Source organism: Podarcis liolepis, assembly GCF_965112155.1.
Source record: "Podarcis liolepis genome assembly, chromosome: 14".
Classification (NCBI taxonomy): domain Eukaryota; kingdom Metazoa; phylum Chordata; class Lepidosauria; order Squamata; family Lacertidae; genus Podarcis; species Podarcis liolepis.
The window spans coordinates 3,976,452-4,000,921 of record NC_139569.1 but is presented as its reverse complement, the minus strand read 5'-3'; the positions used below and the strand labels follow the sequence as shown (position 1 = coordinate 4,000,921).

At 47.7% G+C, this 24,470-nt stretch overlaps 1 protein-coding gene across 4 annotated transcripts in view; it reads right to left on the bottom strand.

Moving 5' to 3' along the window:
- Positions 1–21,325, bottom strand: part of CARD11 (caspase recruitment domain family member 11) — a 335,243-nt gene extending 313,918 nt beyond the window's left edge. For 3 of the 4 annotated variants that reach the window (XR_014518978.1, XR_014518979.1, XM_083474686.1), the window contains exon 1: positions 21,149–21,318. The gene's annotated coding sequence lies outside the window, so the exon portion shown is untranslated. Of the gene's footprint in view, positions 1–21,148 lie in introns of all 4 variants that reach the window. The other variant, XM_083474687.1, reaches the window with a different exon arrangement.
- Between the last annotated feature and the right edge of the window lie 3,145 nt (positions 21,326–24,470).

The window sequence follows — 24,470 nt, the reverse complement described above, 5'->3', positions numbered from 1 at the left end:
GGCAGCCTTGTTAAAGCAGCCAAAATGGAAAAAGCCATGAAAAGTGAAGAGCACCAGCATTTCAGATGGATTTTAAAGGGCCCAAATTATCTGAGGCCTGGAGGAGCAACTGTCCTAGGGGGAGAAGTTACCATGTTGGGGCTTTGGGTGGGGGAGTAAGCAGGTGGGCCCTTAGTTGCTTGTTTGGCATCTGTCTGTCACGAGAGGCAATGGAGTGCACCTCTGGGGGCAAAGTCAAACCTTTGTGCTAGTAGCACCTAGGTGACCTCCCTGGGGTGCAATCCTGAGCAGTATGTACTGAGGACCTGGGGTGGCTGAACAGCAGTTCTGGTGAATTTCTTTTTCTTTCCTTTCTTTCTTTTTTTTTACCAGCCAATTGGTTTATTGTTTGAAGGCCTTTATATACTGAACTGTGAACTTTTTAAAATGAGGGTGCATAAAATTTGAAGCAAAAAATAAAAGCATGCAAAGATACGAACAACGAAAATTCCTCATAAAATGCCTGCGGAAACATGCAGGTCTTTGTGCCTGAAGCTGACAAGGGGCTTCTCCTTAGCCTGGGGAAACTCCTCAAAAATGGCATCCTTTTTACGATGTCTGAAATGGTCCAGTCCACTCTGCGGCCGCCTCCTTCTGCAGGCCCTAGAGGAGGCGGAAGGGAAGCAAAGAGCCACAACTCCCCTGCCTTCACCTGTTGGATGGCATAGCAGCAATTCCAGCTGCCGCCCCTTCCACATCTGGGCCCAGATGTGTCTCCATTGCAAAGCATACCTCTAAGGCAGTGGTGGCCAAACTTGGCCCCCCAGCTGCCTTCAGACCACAACTCCCATCATCCCTAGCCAACAGGACCAGTGGTCAGGGATGATGGGAACTGCAGTCCCAAAACAGCCGGAGGGACAAGTCCAGCCACCACTGCTCCAAGGGGACGCCTAGTTCTGGTGAATTTCTGTTGCAATAGTCCCAGCTGCTCTCCTGGGGCTCTGAGGAAGTACGAGCACTCCCCACCCGTCACTCAACAGGAAACTGGAGGAAGCACAGTGAATGTGGCGAGGTGCTCCTCCATATCTTAACACGTGTGCTTCAAGCTTTGCAGCTGCACCAGGGCTCCTCTGTCCAATCCCACTGCTGGGATCCGGTTGGCTGTGTGTAATTGAAGTGCAGCCATAATGGGACTGGATGAAGTTATCAGCAGGACTTAATAACAACAACAATGCAAAAATCAGGGAGTAAAGGAGCTGATCACATTGGATGTTATTGCATATGACACAATGAAGTGTCTCTGGCCAGCTGCTCATACTAAACCACTGCACAGGCTGATATCTGGATTTAATCGGGGGGGGGGGACCCTGCTTTTCTAGCTGGGGGGGAGGGAATCTGTTAGCCCTTAAAGGTAAAGGTACCCCTGACCATTAGGTCCAGTCGCAGACGACTCGGGGTTGCGCGCTCATCTCGCTCTATAAGGCGAGGGAGCCGGCGTTTGTCCACAGACAGCTTCCGGGTCATGTGGCCAGCATGACTGAGCCACTTCTGGTGAACCAGAGCAGCACAAGGAAACACCCTTTACCTTCCCGCCGGAGCGGTACCTATTTATCTACTTGCACTTTGATGTGCTTTCGAACTGCTAGGTTGGCAGGAGCAGGGACCAAAAAACAGGAGCTCACCCCGTCGCAGGGATTCGAACTGCCGACCTTCTTATTGGCAAGTCCTAGGCTCTGTGATTTAGACCACAGCGCCACCGACGTCCCTTTTGTTAGCCCTTACTGCAAAGAAATTATTGCATAATTTCGGGTTGTTTTAAAAACCCTGATGTATTCCCTACTGTTTATTTTGTATCCCTGCTCAGGCTGAGTTGCACCCAAACCTCTGTGGCCTCTGCCCACCCACCTGGGTGACTGGGCAAGAGACAGAAGGGTTCCTCTCAGCCTCCCTGGCATTCTTTAGCATGCAGCTCTATCCCTGCCAATATCTCCCCGCTGTTTGCCCGCAGCGGATAGCCTAGTTGCTTTTAATACCTAGTTATTTTGCTTTCTTCCAGACATTTGGATTTTGATTCCCTTGTTTTATGCAACCGCCACTGGGTTTCTCTAACTGAGATGGCTTAATTCAGATTCCTCTCCTACCGCAGCAAGGCTGGCAGAAATAATGGATAACTCAGTACAGTATGTGGACGGAAAGACAGAACAGATGACTGCCTGATATGGGGCAATGATGGCTGAAAACTCACAGGAAAGTGATACTTGAAGTCTACGGGAGGAGGGCCAGACCAGAAAACCATTAAAACAACAACTACTATTGCTACTATTACTACTACTGTTATTACTATTACCCACTCGGTAAAAAAGGTAAAGGACCCCTGGACGGTTAAGTCCAGTCAAAGGCGACTATGGGGCTGTGGCGCTCATCTCGCTTTCAGGCCGAGGGAACCAGCGCTTGTCCACAGACAGCTTTCTGGGTCATGTGGCCAGCATGACCAAACTGTTTCTGGCACAATGGAACACCATGACGGAAACCAGAGCTCACGGAAATGCTGCTTACCTTCCCGCTGCAGTGGTACCTATTTATCTACTCACACTGGTGTGCTTTTGAACTGCTAGGCTGGCAGGAGCTGGGACAGAGCAACGGGAGCTCACTCCGTTGTGGGGATTCGAACTGGCAGCCTTCTGCTCCCAAGAGGTTTAGACCACAGTGCCACCTGCACCCCTCACCCACTCTATAGAGGGGATTAGCAACTGCTGTATTACCCACTGCTGTAAAGTGAAGTGAGGGGCAGGTGTTCTCGTCCACCTGGGAAGGGAGCCCATCTAGGAGAAGGAAAACTCTGATCCTAAACCTTTGCTGCCTCCTGGAACATCTTTGGGAGAAGAAAAGGCTAAGGAGTAATTCTGGCCACTCCTGCAGCCCAGCTGGTGCCAAACATCATGCTCTGTTTTCCTTTGGGCCCCATCAGTGAGGCCGAGAGGAGCATCGAGTCATCTGGGCAGCCCAGGACCTCCACCCACACTGTCCAAGCTTCCGCCCGAGGGAGGTCACTTCGGCACGGCAAAGCCTCTCCTCCTTACAGAGGGGAGGAGTTGTGAGCGGGAGCCATTTCCCGCATTGGCAGGGGGCGTTCCGGTCCCTGCCCAGCTGGCCCGGCTGCTGTGCCACACCCCCAGGTAGCCAACCAGTCAGATGTAGGCTTGGGGGCAGGGTTTAGCCACTCAAATGTGGCTGTGGCTGCACTTCTCTTTCATTGTGCTGCTGGTTTTGGTCGTATCACCCACCTTTAGTTCATTGCTTGGTTCTTGACATTGCTATGGACCTGTGGTTGGTCACCTTGGTTGTCCAAGGGGCCTGGTAGGAATTTTTATCCAGCTGGCAAATTGGCACCGGCCACTTGGTTTTTCGCCTACCTCATAGCAAATCGTCACAACCTTTTGGGTATTGGCGGTTAGGCATTGGAATATGTTTGTGTATTGGAGGGCAGGGTGTGGCCATCGCCTACCCCTCCACTTTATGGGCATTCCGGTAAAGGAATCCGGCAGTCGTGGATCCTGCCCGATGCCCTTGCTGGTGGCTAGGGCCATGGCACGACCCCCGGTGATATCAGGGGGAGCTTTCAGTTGTATTTGCATCAACAGGCTCCTCCCACTGGTGGTTAACCCTTGGTAGACTCACCCCTCCGTGAGGGGGTGGAGTCACGCTCTGCTTTATCCAAGGCCTAAGCCAATACCACTCACATGTTGTGATCAATAAAGTTGTGGCCTTTTTTAGCCCATTATCCTAATATACTGTGTCCATGTGTCTTTCTTATCCTCAAGCAGGTGGCGGGTCCTTGACTCACAAATGGGTCTGACACAGAGCAGGGCATGTCTCTGTCTCTGCAGCTTCTAGCATCATCCAAACCCACAGATACAACACTCACTTGGCCCATGCTCTCCATCCTCAGAGGATGTGGTGTCCTGTAAATGTGGTGGGAAAAGGCCCCGTGCATTTGTCTCCATGGCAACAGAGAAGCCTCTTTGGATACGGTAACTAGCAGAACCCAACTGGCCAGCCAAAGCCATTCATAGAATCATAGAATTGTAGAGTTGTCATCTAGTGCAGTGTTTCCCAAACTTTTTTGGGCAACGGCACACCTGTTTACTGAAAAATATCTCGCAGCACACCACCATTAAAGCCCCGCCCCGTGACGTCAGCGTCACGCCGGGAGGGACGCACGAAAGTGAAAGTTTTTTCCCTCCCCCTTGCCGGGGAACCTCCAAGCTTTGGGGGTGGGAGGAGGCAGCAGAGCGAGGGACTGAGGGACGGCGGCAACTGAGGCGGCGGCGGCTGTTGTGGTGGTGGCGGCGATAGCGGGCGGAGGAGGGGGCGGCGGCGGGGCTTGAGGAGCCGTCGCCGGGAGTTGCTGCTGCTGTTGTTGCTGCTGCTGCCCGGACATGCCGGCCTCCTCCTCCTCCGCTGTCTCGCGCTCCTCCCTTTTGCACGCGCTGCCCCGCCGCTCGGCACCACCACCGCGGAGCCGCCCCTGGCTCGACGCGGATCCTCGCCGCCACCGCCTCTCACCGCCCGACTCGCCCGCCTCCCTCCCACGGCACACCAGCCAATGTCTCACGGCACAGTAGTGTGCCGCGGAACACCGGTTGGGAAACACTGATCTAGTGCAACCCCAGTCCCTAAACAAAGGAACTGGTTTGGCTGGCTCAGCAGACTCTTCTACTAGATTCTAAGCAGGCCTGGAAGGAAGCCTCAGGTACAGTGGTGCCTCGCAAGATGAAAAGAATCCATTCCGCGAGTCTCTTCGTCTTGCGGTTTTTTCGTCTTGCGAAGCAAGCCCATTAGCGGATTAGCGGATTAGCGCTATTAGCGGCTTACCGGGCTTAGCGGATCAGCTGATAAGCGGCTTAGCGGATCAGCTGTTAAGCGGCTTAGCGGATCAGCTGATAGGCGGCTTAGCGGATCAGCTGATAAGCGGCTTAGCGGCTTAGAAAAAGGGGGGGGGGAGAAAAAAAAACCTGCAGGAACTCGCAAGACATTTTCGTCTTGCGAAGCAAGCCCATAGGAAATTCGTTTTGCGAAGCACCTCCAAAACGGAAAACCCTTTCGTCTAGCGGGTTTTCCATCTTGCGAGGCATTCGTCTTACGGGGCACCACTGTATCATCCAAACTGACCCCTCCAAAACATGTAACAGTATTTTGTGACTGAAGCATTGTTTCCCCAACCTTCAGTTTAATTTGAGATCAGGAAGATCACGGGAGCCTAGGGGTTCATTCTGCCTTACGAACAAATATTTAACCATCTTTTTTCATATGTTAATGCCTCACGGAGAAAACGTTACAAGATATGAAGCAGAAGGAAACAAAACCCGCACATTCACAGCGCAAGAACCAGAGGATGCTTCAAAGTTTCCACGTAAGCTCTTCACACTTCCCCTATTTGGGAAGTGGCAAGCCTTGAGTCAGAGAAACACTCTGTAAACCGACACATTCACAGCGGCGTCCGAAAATGAGAACGGGTGACAGGCAGGCCATTGACGTGAACACTTTTTTTTAGAGAGAGAGTGAGTGAGTGAGCGAGAGAGAGAGCAGGAGAGATATCCAGGCTGCAAAATGGTGCAGATTAAGATCATCCTCTGTAAAGGCAAAGGGAAAAGTCCTCTGCAATCGTCTGCATTTCCCCTCTAAGTGAGCCTCAGCAAATTCAGTGGGGCTTAACCTGAGAAAGGGCCTCTTCAGATGTCCTTTTCATTGTTCATCTCTTCATTTTTTATTTTTTTGCTCAGGGCAGTAATAAACGAACCCCCTTTCAATATTATTTGCACCTGCAAAAGCTTTGGGGTGGCCCTACTGCTTGGTTTCCAATCAGTAAATGTCCTGGTGTTGCTGTTTTTGTTGAGCTATAGAGCAAGCACTCCTCTCCAGGTGACAATGATGTGGAGCAGAAAGATGTGAGGGTGGTCCAGTGTGAATCCACTGTGAACGCACTCTTATTGTGTCAATGGAGCATTGCAAAAGGCACCCACCCCTCCTGCTTTCCGTAGAATCATAGGATTGTAGATTCGGAAGGGAACCCCAAAGGATTTCTAGTCCAACTAAAGAAATCCCGGCAGATGGCCACGCAACCTCTAACCAGCTCCGTAAATGCCAACCAATCCAGCAGCAACAGCAAGGAAGCCAGCTCTCCTAGTGCCAGAGTCCCACGGGGCCCCAGGCAACCTTCGGCCCCATCACCTGTTGTTGTTTTTAAAGCATAAAAGATGTAATCTCCGTGCTAAACCTTCACTCGTTTCCACCGAAACGGCACTAACAGGAAGTACGTGGGAGTGGCTGCACCACCAAGAAGTGAGCCGAAGTCGCCACAAGATCAGGCTACCCTAGGACGGAATCATCTATCTATTTATTAAATTGCTGGTCGCTTTACCTTGCCCAAGGCAACCCCAAAGCAACTTGCAAACTGTTACGGAAATTACGGGGGGTGGGCACATATTTACAGTTGTTAAATGTTACAAATATTATGCATAAAGGTATCCTTTCAACTTGACAGCTCAGGGAAGTTACCTAGCTTTAAAAATCATATAACATCAACTCCTTTGCCAGTTTCCTTCATTCCACTGCCAATTTGCTTCATTGGCCAAGGACTTGGAAACCACTCGGTCCCTGCCATAATCCCTCAAGCGGGAGGTTATGTATTCACAGGAAGGTACTCATAGGTGTCATTCGCTGGGCAAAGGCACTCCTCCGGACTTGCCCAGGTGGCAGACTATGCAAACCAAAGTTCTATTGTCCCTTTGTAGTTGATGCTTAGAATGTTCTTCCCAATACATATCCTGTATCCGTCTGTTGCCCCAACACATTCCTCCTATGTTAATCATGTATAACCCTCCCCTTTTCTGATGTAGCTATGATGTAGCGATGATGCTTAATGAGCTGTATGCTGGGATAAGATAGAAACTTTTAAAAGTCCTTGTCACCCCATCCTCAGGGTTCAAAATTCCTCTTTGAATCTGTTGCACAATAAACTCTGGTCTACAGCTATTTGCTTCGGTTGGTGGCTGGACTCCTTCCTTTATTCCGCAGGGACCCGCGGGCTCTGCCCAATGAGCTGGGTGACTGAGCAGCCTTGCACCTAGATTTTTCTGTAACACAACCAAACTGCACCACAAAAATGCCTATTGACATCAAATGGGTGCCTTCACTTTGCTTTTCCTGACCCCTGCTAAAAACATTTTTTTTGTTTAGACAAGCCTACCCAAGTGTCTGGAATGCTGGTGTGTTTACAGTTTGTTGTGTGTTTTGATATTTTTGACTGTCTAAATTGCTTGATTTTATTGTTTTATTCTTTTCATAAACCTCTTTGAGGTTTCCCCCTTTTTTTACAATCAAGCGTAATACAGTGGTACCTCTGGTTACGAATGCTTCAGGTTACAAGCTCCGCTAACCCAGAAGTAGCTGCTCCTGGTTGCGAACTTTGCCCCAAGATGTGAACAGAAATTGTGCGTCAGAGGCACACATGCAGCAGGAAACCCCATTAGTGAAAGCGCGCCTCAGGATAAGAACAGTTTCAGCTTAAGAACGGACCTCTGGAATGAATTAAGTTCATAACCAGAGCTACCACTGTATAAATTTTATGAACTAAGTAAAGAAAAAAATGGAAACCTATGCGTTCTGAATATTTGCATTTGCGGGGAGGGGAAGCTGCAAAGCAGACATGGATTGCAAGAGATGCTGCGTGCGCAACCTTAAAGTTTTGAGGGTGCACACCCCCCAGAAAACACCCCAATGCTCACTAAGGGACCTGGCTGGATGGCCCCTTAATCATCTTCACCTGTTTGCTTTGAAATGCAACATCTTTTCCTTGCCAAACTACAGAGGCTGCTTTGTGTAGCTGGGGAGCATCCTTGAAAGGGTTTCAGGGACGAGGAGGCAAAGCCTCTGCCGGCACAATGGCTGCGTCTGCTTCCCGAGGCCAGCCCTTTGTGAGAACAACAGTTTACAAAAGCCGCTTCTTCCTAATCTTTAGACAATGCTGTGTGTATATTTAACCTTTGCAACAAAAGCATGTCAAACATTTAGGGCCTGGGCGGGTGTGTGTCTCCAGACGCTTTACTCTGGAGTAGTTCCAGTGAAGTCGGCAGGCTGCTTTCAGAGGAATTGGCTGGAGGATTATAGCCTTGGACTGACATTTTCCATAATCTTCTGGTGATAGTTGATACGCTCCTCTTTCGCTGCGCGGCAGGCAGCAAAGGGACCTGATTAGAATGGGTTGTGCATCTTTTCTTCCTGCTGAGTCTATCGCACCTCGCCTGCATCCTTTTACAGCAGCGTGAAACTTGAATGTAAGGTTGCCAACTGTCCTACCTTGAGCCCTCAGTGCTGGGGTGTGGGAAACTTCCAGGGGCCACCTATAGATTCCTGCAATGTGTTATACATAGGGCTACCTCTGAGGACGGTTTGGAAACTTCAGCTGGTGCAGAATTCAGCAGCCAGATTGCTCACCGGGCCAAGGCGGTTTGAGCATATAACGCCAATTCTGGCCCAACTGCATTGGTTGCTGGTTAGTTCCTGAGCCCAATTCAAAGTGCTGGTTTTGACCTAGTAAAGGTAAAGTGACCCCTATTAGGTCCAGTCGTGGCTGACTCCGGGGTTGCGGTGCTCATCTTGCTTTATTGGATGAGGGAGCCGGCATACAGCTTCTGGGTCATGTGGCCAGCATGACTAAGCCGCTTCTGGCGAACCAGAGCAGCACACGGAAACGCCGTTTACCTTCCCGCCGGAGTGGTACCTATTTATCTACTTGCACTTTGACATGCTTTTGAACTGCTAGGTTGGCAGGAGCTGGGACCGAGCAATGGGAGCTCACCCCGTCATGGGGATTCGAACCGCCGACCTTCTGATCAGCAAATCCTAGGCTCTGTGGTTTAACCCACAGTGCCACCCGCGTCCCTTTTGTAGGTTTTGAGCTACAAAGCCTTAAACAGCTCAGGAGAGCATTACCTCAAGGACCACCTCTCCCTATAGGAACCGACCCAGACCCTGCAATCATCACCTGAAGCCCTTCTGTGAGTGCCTCCCCCATGAGTGGTCTGGAGAGTGGCAACCTAGGAAGCAGCCTTTTCTGTGGTGGCTCCCCGTTTGCGGAATGCTCTCCCAGGAATGCTCGCTTGGCGCCTTCATTACGTATCTTAGGCGCCAGGTGAAAAAGTTTCTCTTCAACCAGGTATCCAGCTGATTAGCATTCTATGGCCTTTGAAATGTGTCTGTGGGAGGGGGATTATTATTGGTTTGTTTTTGTTCTGATTTTTACCATGTATTTTGTGTTTTTATGAGCCTAGGACTTGCCGATCAGAAGGTTTGAATCCCCGCGACGGGGTGAGCTCCCGTTGCTCGGTCCCTGCTCCTGCCCACCTAGCAGTTCAAAAGCACGTCAAAGTGCAAGTAGATAAATAGGTATCGCTCCGGCGGGAAGGCAAACGGCGTTTCCGTGTGCTGCTCTGGTTCGCCAGAAGTGGCTTAGTCATGCTGGCCACATGACCCGGAAGCTGTACGCCGGCTCGCTTGGTCAGTAAAGCGAGATGAGCACCGCAACCCCAGAGTCGGCCACAACTGGACCTAACGGTCAGGGGTCCCTTTACCTTTTTATATTGTAACTTTATGTTGTGAACTGCCCTGACAGCCGAAGAAGAAGAAGAAGAAGAAGAAGAAGAAGAAGAAGAAGAAGAAGAAATGCTAGAGTCAACAGTTGACTGAGGAATGAAGGTGACTCTTGTCTTTGTACCAGATGTTGCTGGACATCTGTCAGGAGCTGCATGCTAACTGTGGGCGGGGCCAAAGCCAGAAGTGGGTGGGGCCAGAGCCCCCAAGTGGATGGAGCTACTCCCATTCACTCTCTGTTTCCCCCCTCTTCCTCTGCTGCAGAGACGCAGTGCTCCTTCCAGCGCTTTGTATGGATTATTTCACGAGGGCGGTTGAAATTTCTCCCCGGGGCTGTCTGTAGCCCTGGGGCCACAGGTTGCCGACCCTGCTCTAGTGAAAAAGGGCAAAACCCCGAGCAACTTTTGCAGGGAATCAAAGAGGAGAGAAAGAAGTGGAGAGACATGCTCCCCCCTTTTTACAACTCATTGGCTTTGTGCTACAAGTTCCAATTACGCACCTCTGAGAGCGACCCATTGTAACTCAAAAAGCCCGCAAAGATATTGGAAAACAGAAAGGCTAGTCTCAAAAAAATGTTCACCTCCATTAAAACTATTGACCCGAGCTGGAGGGGGTGGGGAGCAGCCTCTAAGCAGTGGGAACGTTCGCGCAGGCAAGTAACTCTTAGGCGTTTCCACACGCAAACATGTATCTATGCCTGTGAGCATTCCATCAGCAGAACTGAAAATAAACTACTGAGCTTAAAAAATAATAATGAAAGGAGCAGCGGAGAGAAGGCAGTTTAATAAACCCAAGTCTTCCCAACAGAGGTCAATGCCAAAGTTCCCCACGACTAATAAAACAGCGAAAGGCTGGGAGCTATACAACTTGTTTACATGGTCTGGGGACGCAGAGTTGCTGTCCATCTGTTATCCTGATGGAACGTCCTGTTATGGGCTTTGAGGCAGCAGAAAGCAAAGCGAAGGGGAGGCTTTGCGAAGGAGCCTGACCATCAAAACCAGCGGGATTCATTATTCTGGTCTCAAGGTTTTCAAGAAATATCTAAACTAAGTCAATCACGTGGTGAGGCTTTTCCACAGCTGAAGACATGGACGCAACATGGGAGCTCCCCACTCTAAAGAGCTTTTGACGTGCAGCCTGGATTTCGGTAGCCCAGCAATGGGAAACCATGAAATTGCCTAAAGGTGAACAGCAATTGGTGCACCCACTACCCAAAAAGTCAGAGTGTATAGGACTCATGGCCACCCAAGTCCTTTGGAGACCCGAGGCATGAAATCCCACAATCACCTCTCCTGTTCTCTGGCAGTAAAAATGCAACAATAAATTCAACACCTAAGAATTTGCTTTTGACATGGGTGTTGCTGCAGCTAGGATTTCAATAGCCCAGAATGGGAAAACGGTGAAATATTGGCATTTCTCTGTGTGGTATAAGAACTTACGTACTTTGGCTATTGTGTGTGTGGGGAATCAAACATAAACTGTGTGTCTCCAGAGGGAAGGAGGGTCCAGAATGCTTTATGTCATTTGGTGGGACATTATTATGCTTCGGACTTAGATGCTCAACATTCACCATCCACACCAGCTCGGGAAATATGGGTGTCTTGATTTACAATGGTGTGTCCCCATTTATTCACTCCTGTCTCAGCAACATCTATGCAGAATGACCACTGGGAGGAGCGCAGAGAGAAGAAATGCCATGTGCATCTGCAGCAGCACAACTGGACGCCTTCATCTGCCCCAGCTGCAACAAAACATGTCTCTCCCATATCTGCTTCCACAGCCACAGCAGGCTCTGCAACCTTCCTCTGTGAAGGCACACTCCTTCATTGTCTCCTGAGACAGACAAATGCTGATCAATTTCTTTCTCTTACTATTTATTGTTTGCTTGCTTTGTATATAGTGTGATGTAACACCCTGCTACTGCACTATTGGGTTGTTAAAACATCATAATAATCCAGCAGAATTCAAGCATGGCATGTTGAGGAATTTGGTAACAGAGACTGGAACTGCCCCTAGGGAGTCTGCTCAGCAGGCAAAAGCAGCCTTTCCCAACCTGGTGCCCTGCAGATATTTCGGGAGCACAGCTCCCATTAGCCCCAATCGGCACCATCACCCCTGTTATACACTCACATGGTTCCCCTTGGCTAAGTTAAGAACAGGGCAGAAATCCCATTCAGATCTACTGAATCGCACAACAAGCGAATCTCCATCGAAATTTCCACTTCTCCATTTTTATTTTTTGCAACGTGCTTCTCCATCCAGGGCTGTCTTTACCCGGGGATGCAAGAGGTGTGGGGCACCTGGGCGCCAAATTCTGGGGGGCACTAAGTTCTTGACTATCTACCTGTTATGAAATAATAAATAATTTTGATCAAGCTAGAAAAACAAAATACATATATACCTAGGTATTACCGAAATGTATACCTACTGTTTCACTAAAGGACTTTCGACTTTGTGCGCTCATTTACCAAAGATGCGCCACGCCAGGGCGGCACTTGTCATTCACAATGGCACACGAAATTAACTCTTACATCAAAATATTATGTTACGTATTGTATTGAGCTGCTATACGGCCGAGGGGTCGGTGGCACCTTTGACACCTTTGGGGGCGGCTAAAGTAAAATTGGGGGCGCTGGGTGGATCTTTGCACCAGTGGCGCATATGCTAAAGACGTCACTGTCTCCAGCCAATCAATGTGTGCAAAAATCTGCATGTTCGGGTGAGGCATGCATAAAGATGTAAAAAATACCATACCAAAATGCAGTCTATTCGGGGGAATTCCTTGCAAAAAATGCACATCTTAAGAGAAATTTGCACTATGATGCTGATGAATTTTTATGAGGACTTTAAAGAAAAGTAAGAAAGGAAATCACAAACTGATATTTGAATGTGGAGAAAGGGAGAATGTGAAACTGAGAGAAGCCAAAATCAACAGATTCCTCAAACTGACAGATTTGGTGGGTGGTTTTAGAGACTTATTTATAGTGACTTATTTATTTATTTATTTAATTTATTTAATTTCATTTATTGCCCCCCCTTTTATCCGAGGAGCCCAAGTTGGCGTACATGGTTATTCCCCCTCCTAATTTAATCCCCACAGTAGCCCTGCAATGTACTGTAGGTTAGCAGTAACATCAGCAGTAACATCTAGACCAGGGGTCTGCAACCTTTAAGACAAAAAGAGCCACTTGGACCCGTTTCCGAAGAAAAAAAAAGTGGGAGCCGCAAAACTCGTCATTATAAATATAACTTTTTTGTCACTTTTTTATTATTTCTTTGTTTGACCCCTCAGAATTACTCCTCCTCATAGAAATAAACGTTAAATTTACAAGTTAACTTTTTGTGTGTGTGTGTTCTTCACTCCCCTTCAAAACAGTGACCAGCGTACATGCCCCTTACAATGTAGCAGGCAGGCGGGAAGGTGACGTCGGGACGGTGCGTGACTAACGCACGCACCGCCCCCATGCGACGTCACAGCAGTACAGCGCCCGCCACAGTGGGGAGTGTCGGGGCACACAATGCGCCTCCTCCCCTCGCTAGTATCCACCCTGGAGCCACGGCAAAGGTGTAAAAGAGCCACATGCGGCTCCGGAGCCGCGGGTTGCAGACCCCTGATCTAGACCATGGGAGCGTTTCAGCCCTGTTCTTGAGTTTGTTTAAAATCTAAAACAGCTTATCTTGTATTCATTTCTTTGAATTTGTACCATTTAGGTTTTTTAAAGCTTTTTGTTAAGGCATTACTAGAATTTTGACAGCTGAGTTCTCAACTCTTTATTACTGTGCTTTCTTTAAGTTGGGCTGTGTCTAAAACTTGCCCTTGAGGTTTTCAAACCTTTTTTGTAAAGTCAGTATTAGAAACTGTGACTTTGAGTCCTCAATCCTTTATTACTGCGCTTTGCTTCACCTAGGTCGAGCTAGGATTATAATACTTCAGAATTTTTGAGAGTTTTATCCTTTTTTAAAAATTTTGGTCATTTAAGGTTTATGATTCCTCTATTTCCTTCTGAGGAAACTGAATAGTTCAGTGAAATGAGGTTTGTAGCCGGCATCCTGTTAAGGCTTTGTTCAATTTTAGGTTTTTCTAATTTTTTCCTTAAACTTTTTGATTTTTATTATTTAGTTTATTTCCATAAGATAAAATTTCTAGTTGATTACTTCTCGTTTCAGGGATTTTCACGATATTTCATTTGTTTTCTGCAATGTAGGTTAGGCTGAGAGAGAGGCAGTTGACTGACTTCCCACGTCACCCTGTGAGCTTCAGGCCCAAGTGTGGGATTCGAACTCTGGACTCTCCCAGGTCCAAGCCCGGCACTCTAACCGTTAAGTGCAAACTCTGTCTTACTAACTGTCTTGCCTGTGAGGGCTCAGCCCCAGAACCTGTTTCCAAGCCCAGGGTGCAGCCTCGAAACGCATGAAGCAACTGCAGAAAGGAGAGTGCCTCTGAGCATGTGCAGGGACTCTCTGTACACAAATGCATCCCGAGGCTTCACAGACTAACTAGCAAGGCTATGTCTTCCCCGCAGGCCGGCCGGCATCGTCCTTTTCCTCTTTTGCCTGCGATCAAGGGAAGCGAAAGGGAGAGGAAGCACGTGGGCGAAACATCGTCGCTGGGGAGGAAGCAGCAGTGAGAGTTCTGCTAGCAAAATAATCACTGCGGGGCCTGCAGCTAAGAGCGCGGCAAACTGTGGGAAGGAGAGAAGAGTGTGTGGGAGGCCAGAAGAAAGAAACAGAGAAGAGGAAGAAGACGAGATTGTGAATGAGTAACATGCAAAGGGACTATTTATAGGGCAAAGTCTGTGTCACACATCCTTTCCCGAAAGGGAAGCACAGCGAGGGAGGGAAAATGTCCCCCCCCCCCAGCTGTGTGTCTGAGGATCAAAACATCCTTTCCCCAGTTCACCATGCCCCAGCCGTGATCTCATTTATTTCTATTAATTTAATAAAAGTGTATGCAGCTTTTCAAGAAAACCTCTTCCCAAGCCACATGCAAGGGAAAGTACGTAGCTCAGGGGGTTAGAGCATATTCTGGATGGTGGCTAATGGATTGAGGTTGAATCCTGACAAGACAGAAGTACTCTTCTTGGGGGACAGGGGCGGGCTGGTGTGGAGGACTCCCTGGTCCTGAATGGGGTCACTGTGCCCCTGAAGGACCAGGTGCGCAGCCTAGGAGTCATTTTGGACTCACAGCTGTCCATGGAGGCGCAAGTCAATTCTGTGTCCAGGACAGCTGTCTACCAGCTCCATCTGGTATGCAGGATGAGACCCTCCTTGCCCGTGGACTGTCTTGCCAGAGTGGTGCATGCTCTAGTTATCCCCACTTGGACTACTGCAATGTGCTCTACGTGGGGCTACCTTTGAAGGTGACCCGGAAACTACAACTAATCCAGAATGAGGTAGCTAGACTGGTGACTGTGGGCGGCTGCCGAGACTACATAACACGGTCTTGAAAGACCTGCATTGGCTCCCAGTACGTTTCCGAGCACAATTCAAAGTGTTGGTGCTGACCTTTAAAGCCCTAAACGGCCTTGGTCCAGTATTCCTGAAGGATCATCTCCACCCCCATCGTTCAGCCCGGACACTGAGGTCCAGTGCCGAGGGCCTTCTGGCAGTTCCCTCACTGCGAGAAGCAAATCTACAGGGAACCAGGCAGAGGGCCTTCTTGGTAGTGGCACCCACCCTGTGGAATGCCTCCCATCAGATGTCAAAGAGATAAACAACTACCTAACATTTAGAAGACATCTGAGAACAGCTTACAGCATGGGGATGATCCTACATAGCTCAGTTGGTTAGAGTGTGGTGCTCAGAATGCCAAGGTTGCAGGTCCAATCCCTGCATGGGACAGCTTTATATATTCCTTCATTTCTGGGGGTTGGGCTAGATGATCCTCAAGGTCCCTTCCAACTCTACACTTCTATAATTCTATGATCTGTGATCCTACTTGCAGGATGCTGGAAGGCAGAGTCAGCCAGAAGGTAGATCTACAATAGTACAGTGGTACCTCAGGTTACAGACGCTTCAGATTACATACGCTTCAGGTTACATATGCTTCAGGTAACAGACTCCGCTAACCCAGAAATAGTACCTCGGGTTAAGAACTTTGCTTCAGGATGAGAATAGAAATCGTGCAACGGTAGCATGGTGGCAGCAGGAGGCCCCATTAGCTAAAGTGGTGCTTCAGGTTAAGAACGGTTTCAGGTTAAGAACGGACCTCCAGAACGAATTAAGTTCTTAACCCGAGGAACCACTGTATATGACTCATAAGTGTTTGCCAATGGCAACAGTGGCAACAAAACTCTTTCCTCCCCAAGTCCCAAATCAGGCTCCTGAAACGAAGGGTTTTCCCAGACTGATGTTGCTTTCGGGTGGGAGTCCATCACACACAGACAAAGTCAGGTTGCACAATTATAATTGATTGGGAGGCCTTGCGAAACAGACCCGCTTCCCTAAAAGATCAGACTTTTTTTGCAGTAAGGAAATTGACAGAGAGATGCCCTGGTAAGTGCGAGATAACTGTGCTCATTAAATTGCTGGAGCTGCCTACTCTTCCTGAAGACAAAGTGGTACATATACAGGCCATGTGGAAGTGCCCCAAGAATGCTTGGGGGTGGGGGTGGAGAGTGGATCTCAGTTCTGTAATCTCAGTCCTGATTCTGAAATCGGTGCTAGGAACTCAGATAGGGATATGTTGGGAATTACCTCCTTCACTTGAGCCACCGTATCTGCCATCACCAGCTGCCCTGCACCCACCCAGCCCTGGCAATGGTTGATGGACTTTAGGATTCTAGCAAAATATAGATCCCGCAAGCCTGAAGCCTGCACACCCCATTCTGACAGCGACCATTTAGGCCTGGTCTGCATGCACAGGTGCGAAAGCAGAGATGGTGGAATGAATTGCATCGCTGCAGACTGTGGGTGGGGAATGTCATTGCTGAACGCTACATAAAACAAAAACAAAAAAACTCACTGTAAAGAGAAAACATCAGCTTCTACTTCTGCCTTTTCCTGCTGCTAATTTTCTACTTGCAGGCTCCCTGCTGTTTTTGTACTATAGCAAATAATTTTCAACAGCCTGATTTCCCACTTGCAATCTGAGGTGGTACAGTCCATGCTGCCCCCTCCATTAATTCTAACCTTGGGCTCTCTGTTGCCCATGTAGACCAGACCCAGAGTGCGGCATGCCAATGGTTTTCAAGGAACAGTCTTTACCAAAGGTGTCATGGGCTTTGAAGACACTCGAACTCAGGACGCAAGGGAGAAACATGATAAGAGGAAGGCACGCTTGGCAAATCCATACCGCGATCAGCTCCCACCCAGAAACTAATGTCCCCACTGTGGAATGATGTGTGGATCCAGAATTGGCCTCAACAGTCACTTGCAGACTCACTGTTAAGACCATGTTTATGGAAGACAATCTTACTCGGCTGCTAGGGATCACCAAAGAAAGGGTTTTTTTGTTTTTTTTTAATGATATTTATTGGGAATCTAAAGTTACAGAAAAGAGAAAAGAAAGAAAAGCAAAGAAAAAAGAGATTAAACAATACAAATCAATAAAAAGAAAATAAAAAGTACCAAACATACCATACAGCAAAATCAAAAACAAGAACAAAAAAATAAATTTAAAAACAAATCCAATATTCCCATACCCTTATCTTCATTAACTTATTTCCTCGACCTCCTCACACCTCCCTTTTTTGTATTCTAATTATTAATTATCTCAGCAAATCCTTTCCATCTTTCACTGTATTCTGTCCTTTAGTTGTCTTAATTTATTTTAGCCTTATCTTACCATAAAAAACCCTAAAACTTAAAAACTTATTTATACATAACTCCTTATAACATTTCTACTAAAGCCTAATAGTTTCATTCCAAAATTTTCCTAACAGTCGTTAATTTTGCAATATTTCTCTAAATGAATTTTTAAACTTTCTGGCAATCTTCATCCACCGTCTCTTCTTCCTGGTCTCGGGTTCTGTCAGTCCTTTCTATCTGTTCCATCTAGTCCATCAACCTGGTGATCTTATGTCCGAGGCTCTCAACTCTTTTCCATGTCCCTTCTGCAGATCTTCTTCATAATTGTACCTGCACTTTACTTTGTCTTCTGCTGGTCTTGTTCTTAATTTCCTTCCTTTGTCTCTGAGGAGTAGATCTCGGGGGAACAACCTAAGAGTGTCTTTATCCCTTCTCGGCCGGTCACCAAAGAAAGGTTTTCAAAGAGTGCACCAGGGAACAGGATCAGCGAGAAACTCAGGAATGGTGGCAGAGCTTCCCTGAAAGGCAGCTTGCCCACCACTCCTGATTTTCTCTGTGCAACGTGAAGCAATGGCTGCGTTGTAGGAAGTGTGCTGCTTTTGTGGTGGGGATGGTGAGGACCAAGAGGCGCCCTGCAGCTGTGGTGGACAGACCTCAAGCTTGCGGTGGGATCGTCTTCCTTCCTTTTTACAAGAACTCTCATGGTCTACCAGACAAGAGTCAGATACAAAATGCTGGCTCAGTGTCAGGTACCAGTATGAGCCACACAATGGGCTGGTCTCAGGGACGGATTTAGCTACTGAAGGTAATGGGGCCCTTTATATGTCCAGCTGTCCTTTGTCAACAACAAATTGTCGCTGTTTTTTTGTGTTGAATATATGCTATATGGTATTTTATGGACCTAATAGGTATCCAAAGCCATTTGCACATAACAAAATCTGTATTTTATCTTACATTTTAGAAATGTACATCCAGTTGTTTTTTTCCTTTAAATTTTGGGGGGCCCTAAGCTATAGCTTGTTTAACTTATATGTAAATCCGGCACTGGCTAGTCTGTATCTACAAGAACAGATCAACATCTGAATTCTTAAATTATCAGGGTTGCTAAGCTCAAAGCAGCCAGCGGAGTTGAGCAAAGATCTTGCCAAAGACAACCAGGTAACGCTCCTATTTTACAGGGGGCTGAAAAACAGGCAATTATTTGTCTATGTCCAATATTGTTCAATTTTGTTAACATGTTTAGAATCAGAAAGGCTTGCAGATCGCCCAGTGATCTACCCGATAGACGCCAAATCTGCTTTCTGCCAGCTTATGCCTTGGAACATGCTCAAGAATGAACTGCAACATTCAGGAATCTCTTGAAAGAAAAAGGTGTCTGGCCAAGAAAGCCTGAAAAGGACAGCCATGTGATAGGAAGCAATTCAAACTCTCCAAGCTCATGTGCATACAATCTACAGAGGCCACTTGTCAGAATTGCCTCTCTCCCACCTCCTTTTGCTCCTTCTCTTCCTCTTCCTTGCAGTTGCTGTTCCTTTGGAAGCATCTGGAGTGGCAAGATAGCCTTGCTTGTTTTCTGCCAGGTTGCCGAAGTGCCAAAGGAAGAGGTTAATTTGTGCCATGTCTCAGGTCCCCCGTGCCTGTGCTCAGTGCCAACACTCAACTCCAGAATGCACAAAGGGCCTCTGAGCAGACACAGAGGGAATTTCCCCTTGCAAAGGAACAAATGCAGAGTCATAGATTGTCAGAGCTGGAAGGGACCCTGGCAGCCTAGCCCTTTTGCTCAATGCAGGATCTTGCAGTAACAGCAGCCCTGGCAGATGACCCAGTCTAGCCTCTGCTGAAATGCTTCCAGCCAAGGAGAGCAGGATGCCCCTGGAGGCTGGCTGCTCCAGGATGCCCCTGGAGGCTGGCTGCTCCCACTGCCCAGGATCTCTTAGCAGCAGGAAGCCTCTCCTAACCTTTAGCCAAAATCTTCAATTTCCATTCTTTGGCCCTCTGAAGCAACAGATAACACGCTTGGCCTGTCCTGCGTGACAACCCTATCACACAGATATTTAAAGATCACTGTCGTGATAGACACACCACACATTTGAAGCACATGGCTTCCCACAAATAATCCTGAGAACGGCTCTTTGTGAGGGTGCTGTGAGCGGTAAACTACAGTTCCCGTGGTCTTTGGGGACGAAATCATGCCTCACCTGATTCTTCTCTTCTCTGGGCTTGAACACAGTCAGCTCTTTCAACCGCTCCTTATAGGACTGGTGCACATCAAAAATTAGGGTTCCAAATGATGCTCTGGTATTTCCACACTAGCCCACTTAACAAATTAATTTTTAAGATTGTTAATATTTTTATTTGTGTTGCAATTTTAAATTGTTGTAAGCCACTCCATGTGGTGCAGGGGCACAAGAAGAGTGGAACAGAAATGTTATGTATAAATGAATGAATGAATGAATTTTTAAAAACCTCTTACAGATGAATTGAGTCATGCATGTACAAGTCCCGTTGAGTCTGACTCATGAAGACTATTTCAGTTTAGGAGAGACTTGCTGTCGCACTGATGATGGTGATGGTAGACAGATGAATTGTCATCGATCTGCCTCTTTTATGAAGGATAACAGGGCAGATCCCTGCCCCAAAGACCTTACAATCAGGGGAGACAAGGGAGGAAAGGAAGGAAAATGGGAGGAGGATGTAAACCATCCAGAGATTTTGTTACACTAAGTGATCATTTTGAAAAATAGATAAACAATAAGCTCTTGCGCCAGCTTTCATAATAGAGGGAACCCTACTTTCAGTTAGATATAGATATGCTTAGTTACATCAGAGAATGGGGACTTGCGGTGCAAGGCTAATCACGCCTATTCAGAAGGAAATCCTATTAAATTCAGTGGGGCTTATTCCCAGGAAAATGGAGCTAGGATTCCTGCCTAAAGCCAGGGGAAACTCTGGGATACCAGCACCTCTTCTGTAGTAAGTGAGAAGATCTTTCCCACTATGCCCACTTGAAATGTGAAGGCCAAGTTCTCCAGCTGATGGGGGCAATTTCAGTGACTTCCAGGTGATTTCTGGGTTTGGGGAGGGGAAGAGGAAATCTGCTGTCGGTTGTAGTCAAAGTTCAAATTGGGAGTAATAACTAGGACTGTGGGCGTTTCTATTCCACTTTGATCTGCAGAACCGGCCCTCTTACCGGCACCACATAATATTCCTTCCACATTGGTAATAAATCAATCTTTAATGTAGCAACGGCCCTTTGGAACTCCCTGCCTATTGACTGTATCATTTTTGGCACCTGCTAAAAACACCTGCTTTTTGTTTAGACGAGCCTGTCCAGCCAGGTAGCATACTGACATGTGCTTTTTATCAGTGACTTAGAATTTTTAATAGTTGTTTTTAACTGCTTCTGCCCATAATTTTATTGCTTTCTTCTTTTTGTAAACCACTTTGAGGTTTTTTCCTTTTTAAATAATCAAGCGATGTATAAATTTTATGAGATAAATGAAATAGACCAATAACTCTCCGCCACTGCCTCCTTCCTGAACGGCGCTGCTGGGCTTACTCCGGAGTAGGCAAGCCACGGTGCCCAGAACTGAGCAAGCGAGAGTGGCCAAAGATTATTTTGCCAATCCTTAACCACGTGCGCCAGGAAGAGAGTCGATGATCGGTCCCATAAAGATAGCATTGGAACCGAGCTTCCCAGCCAGTTTTTACTTCGGTATTGAAAGAGAAACAAAATTTGAAGCAGAATCGGAAGCGAAGCGGATCTTACCGGCTCTGGTGTCTTTGTCAGTTTTCTTCGCGAGCCGGGCTGCCTGCCCAGAGGGCGATCCCGGAGCGCATCCTTGGCGCTTGTTGCTGCTCGGATCCGACGCGAGGCAGTTGCTGGCAGAGGAGCGGAGTCAGCCGCGCTGGGGACGCCCGACGGAGGGGCGCGGATGAGGCATCGCGGAGAGAGGCCGGGAGGCGGGGTAAGAGGGAAGGAGGGTGGGGGGGGGGGAAGAGGCAGGAAGCCGAGTTGCAGAAAAACTTTAAAAGAGAAGTGCGCGCACAGGCGCGCGCAATCACCTTGACACATTGAGAAGAGCGCTACAGTCCGCGACAGCGCGCTTGGTGCGCGGGAAGCGTTGCAACCAGGGCGCGCAAAGCAGAGCAAAAGCGCTTGGGGGTGTGTCGGATTTTCCAAGGGGCCACCCTGGGATACCGCCCCCCTCCCCAATCTTTCTCAGCCTCCTCTATAGCTGACAGGGAGAGGCTGGCTGCTTCTGTGAACCTCATTTATTTTTTATAAAATTTATACACCGCTTGACTGCAAAAAAGAGAAAACCTAAAAGCGGTTTACAAAAGATAAAACGGTGAAATCAATTTTTTTTAAAAAATCAACACTACTTTAAAACATGCGGAAGTTAAAATACTAAAACAGATTAAAATCACCTAGACTTTCTAAGCATTTTGTCTTGATAGGAATGTGTTTCGAAGGAGCTGAAAAGAGTACAGGGAAGGAGGTGCCTTCTTGATCTCAAAAGGCTCCGAGGGTCATTTTGCTGCGCTCTAAAACATTTGCTAACTCCAGTGCTTTTCTTCTAGGAAAAACGGTGCTGGTTCTGCGTACCTGTGAGTACCCCCAGGAAAAAAGCAGCGGCTAACCCTCTTAGTTTTGTGGCATTCCTTCACTTACATTGCCAATGATCACATCTATGCTTGAATGGCAGTTGCAATCTAGTCTGTACTGTATTTGTCATGCTCACCTTTCCAGCTGCTGGAGGATAATTTTGCTGTCCTCTGAAACAGGCACCCCCAAACTCGGCCCTCCAGATGTTTTGGGACTACAATTCCCATCATCCCTGACCACTGGTCCTGTTAGCTAGGGATGATGGGAGTTGTAGTCCCAAAACATCTGGAGGGCTGAGTTTGCAGATGTCTGCTCTGAAAAATCCACAGGCTCTTGTGGTTTTGTGACTCTCCTTCTGTTACATAGCCAACTGCCTCTGTTTTTATGGCAGCTCCAATCTCCCTGCTGTGTTTTTCCTTGCAAGAATGCCATGTGGCCTAAGACTGGGTGTGCGTACTACATTTCCCACCTGCCAAGGCCAAGACAGGCCCCTCTCTGCCGGCACAGCAACAGGGGAGAAGTGGTTTCAAGAGCCAGATTGACTGTGGGTCCTGAGCCCTTTGAGGCAACCTTTCACAGGGGGCCATGAGGAAAGGCCTGAAATGGTAACTTCTGCCTTTCTAGTGGCCCTGGAAGTTCTTTTGTGTGGACAGTCCCCCAAACCCTGGGCTGCCCCCTGTATGGAATAACGACTCAAGACAACGTGCTATGGGATTAAAATTGGCCACAACTTTATTATATTTCAGATGTGGGTAGACCTTGGCTCAGGCATTGGGCGTTTATCCCTCCCAGTCCCCCGTCAGGGATCTGGGGAGCATCAGGGTTATCCAGTGTGGGGAGGGGATGGGCTGGCTCTGGAGAACATATGTTCAAGGAGAGAGAGCCCACCCCTGTTACGTTGCAGGGGAGAGCAATGAGGACCTCTAGGCGGACGGCCAAAGTCTCCCCTCAAACAGCCCCTTTAACAGGGAACCCTGGTATTGCTACCGCAAAGAGGAGCAGGGCATGGGTCACCGCTGCACGCCCCTCCCCCCATTCAGGGAAGATAGATTAAAGGATTCTGCCCAAGGCCTAATACCGCCAAAGTTGTGACATTTTGCTACGGGAAAGGCAAACCTGCCAATGCAGGGGAATTCCTTTCTGGCCCTTCAACAGCGACCTTGACGTAGCAGCGTCCGCATACCTGTGGAGAAAAGAAGTCTGCAAAAGAAGTCTTAACTGAGGGTGCAGGGTGGGTAGGGTGGGAGAAGCTCTGGAGCCAACTGCCGATTCCCAGGTAAGATCCTCCCTCTATTGTGTGGGCAGGTGGTCCCTCCCCCTACCTGGCCTGATCACCTTGGCAACGCCTCCCCAGGTGGGATTGGGCAACTGACTGAGGTAGGTGGAGACCTCCAGGTATCACACCTGGGGGGAGGCAAAGCCAAGCCTGTGCTAATGGTGCCACATAGGGTCCAGGGGCTGTGCGCAACCATGCAATGGGCGCCCCCATTTAATGTGGGGAGCGGTCATTCAGAACAGAAGAAGAGCCTGCTGGATCAGATCTATGTCCAGCATCCTGTTCTCACAGTGGCCAACCAGTTGCCTCCACAAGAAAGACACGGGTGCAGGACTATTCTCCCCTCCTGTAGGTTTCAGTATCTGGCATTCAGAAGCATTACTGCCCTCCAACAGTTTTTTTTTTTAAATAAATCTTATTTGATTTTCAAAAGGAATAAAAAGAGAGCAAAAAAAAAAAAAAAGAAAAAAAAAAGAGAGATAACAAAAGAAGAAACATACAACTAAAAACAGTACAGAATTCAAATAACGAGATTACTCTAAATCTCTTGACTTCCCCCCATCACCTCCATGGGTCCTTCTGATTCTATTTTCAACTGGATATCAAACTTCTCCAATTTTTCATCGTCCTAAGGTATCTATACAGTGGTACCTCGGGTTACAGATGCTTCAGGTTACAGACTCCGTTAACCCAGAAATAGTATCTTGGGTTAAGAACTTTGCTTCAGGATGGGAACAGAAATCACGCAGTGGTGGTGGTGGGAGGCCCCATTAGCTAAAGTGGTATCTCAGGTTAAGAACGGACCTCCAGAACGAATTAAGTTCTTAACCCGAGGTACCACTATATAATCAATTATATTACAAGTGTATTTAAAATCCTGCTACTGTTTTAACATGTTTACAATGATTTTGTATGTACATTATAAACATTTTCCCCCCTTTTTAATTTCTTGTCTTCTTGATTCCTTAGCTTCCCTGTTAATTTTTCCATTTCAGCATAGCCCATTAATTTGGTTTGCCATTCTTCTCTGGTCGGGGCTGTCTCATCCTTCCATCTCTAGGCTAGTAACATCCGGGTGGCCGTTGTAGCATACATAAACAATTTCCTCTGATCTTTTGGAATTTTGGTACCTATAATTCCTCATAGAAAAGCTTCTGTTTTTTTAAAAATAAAGGTTATTTTAAACATCCCCCCTTTCATTATATA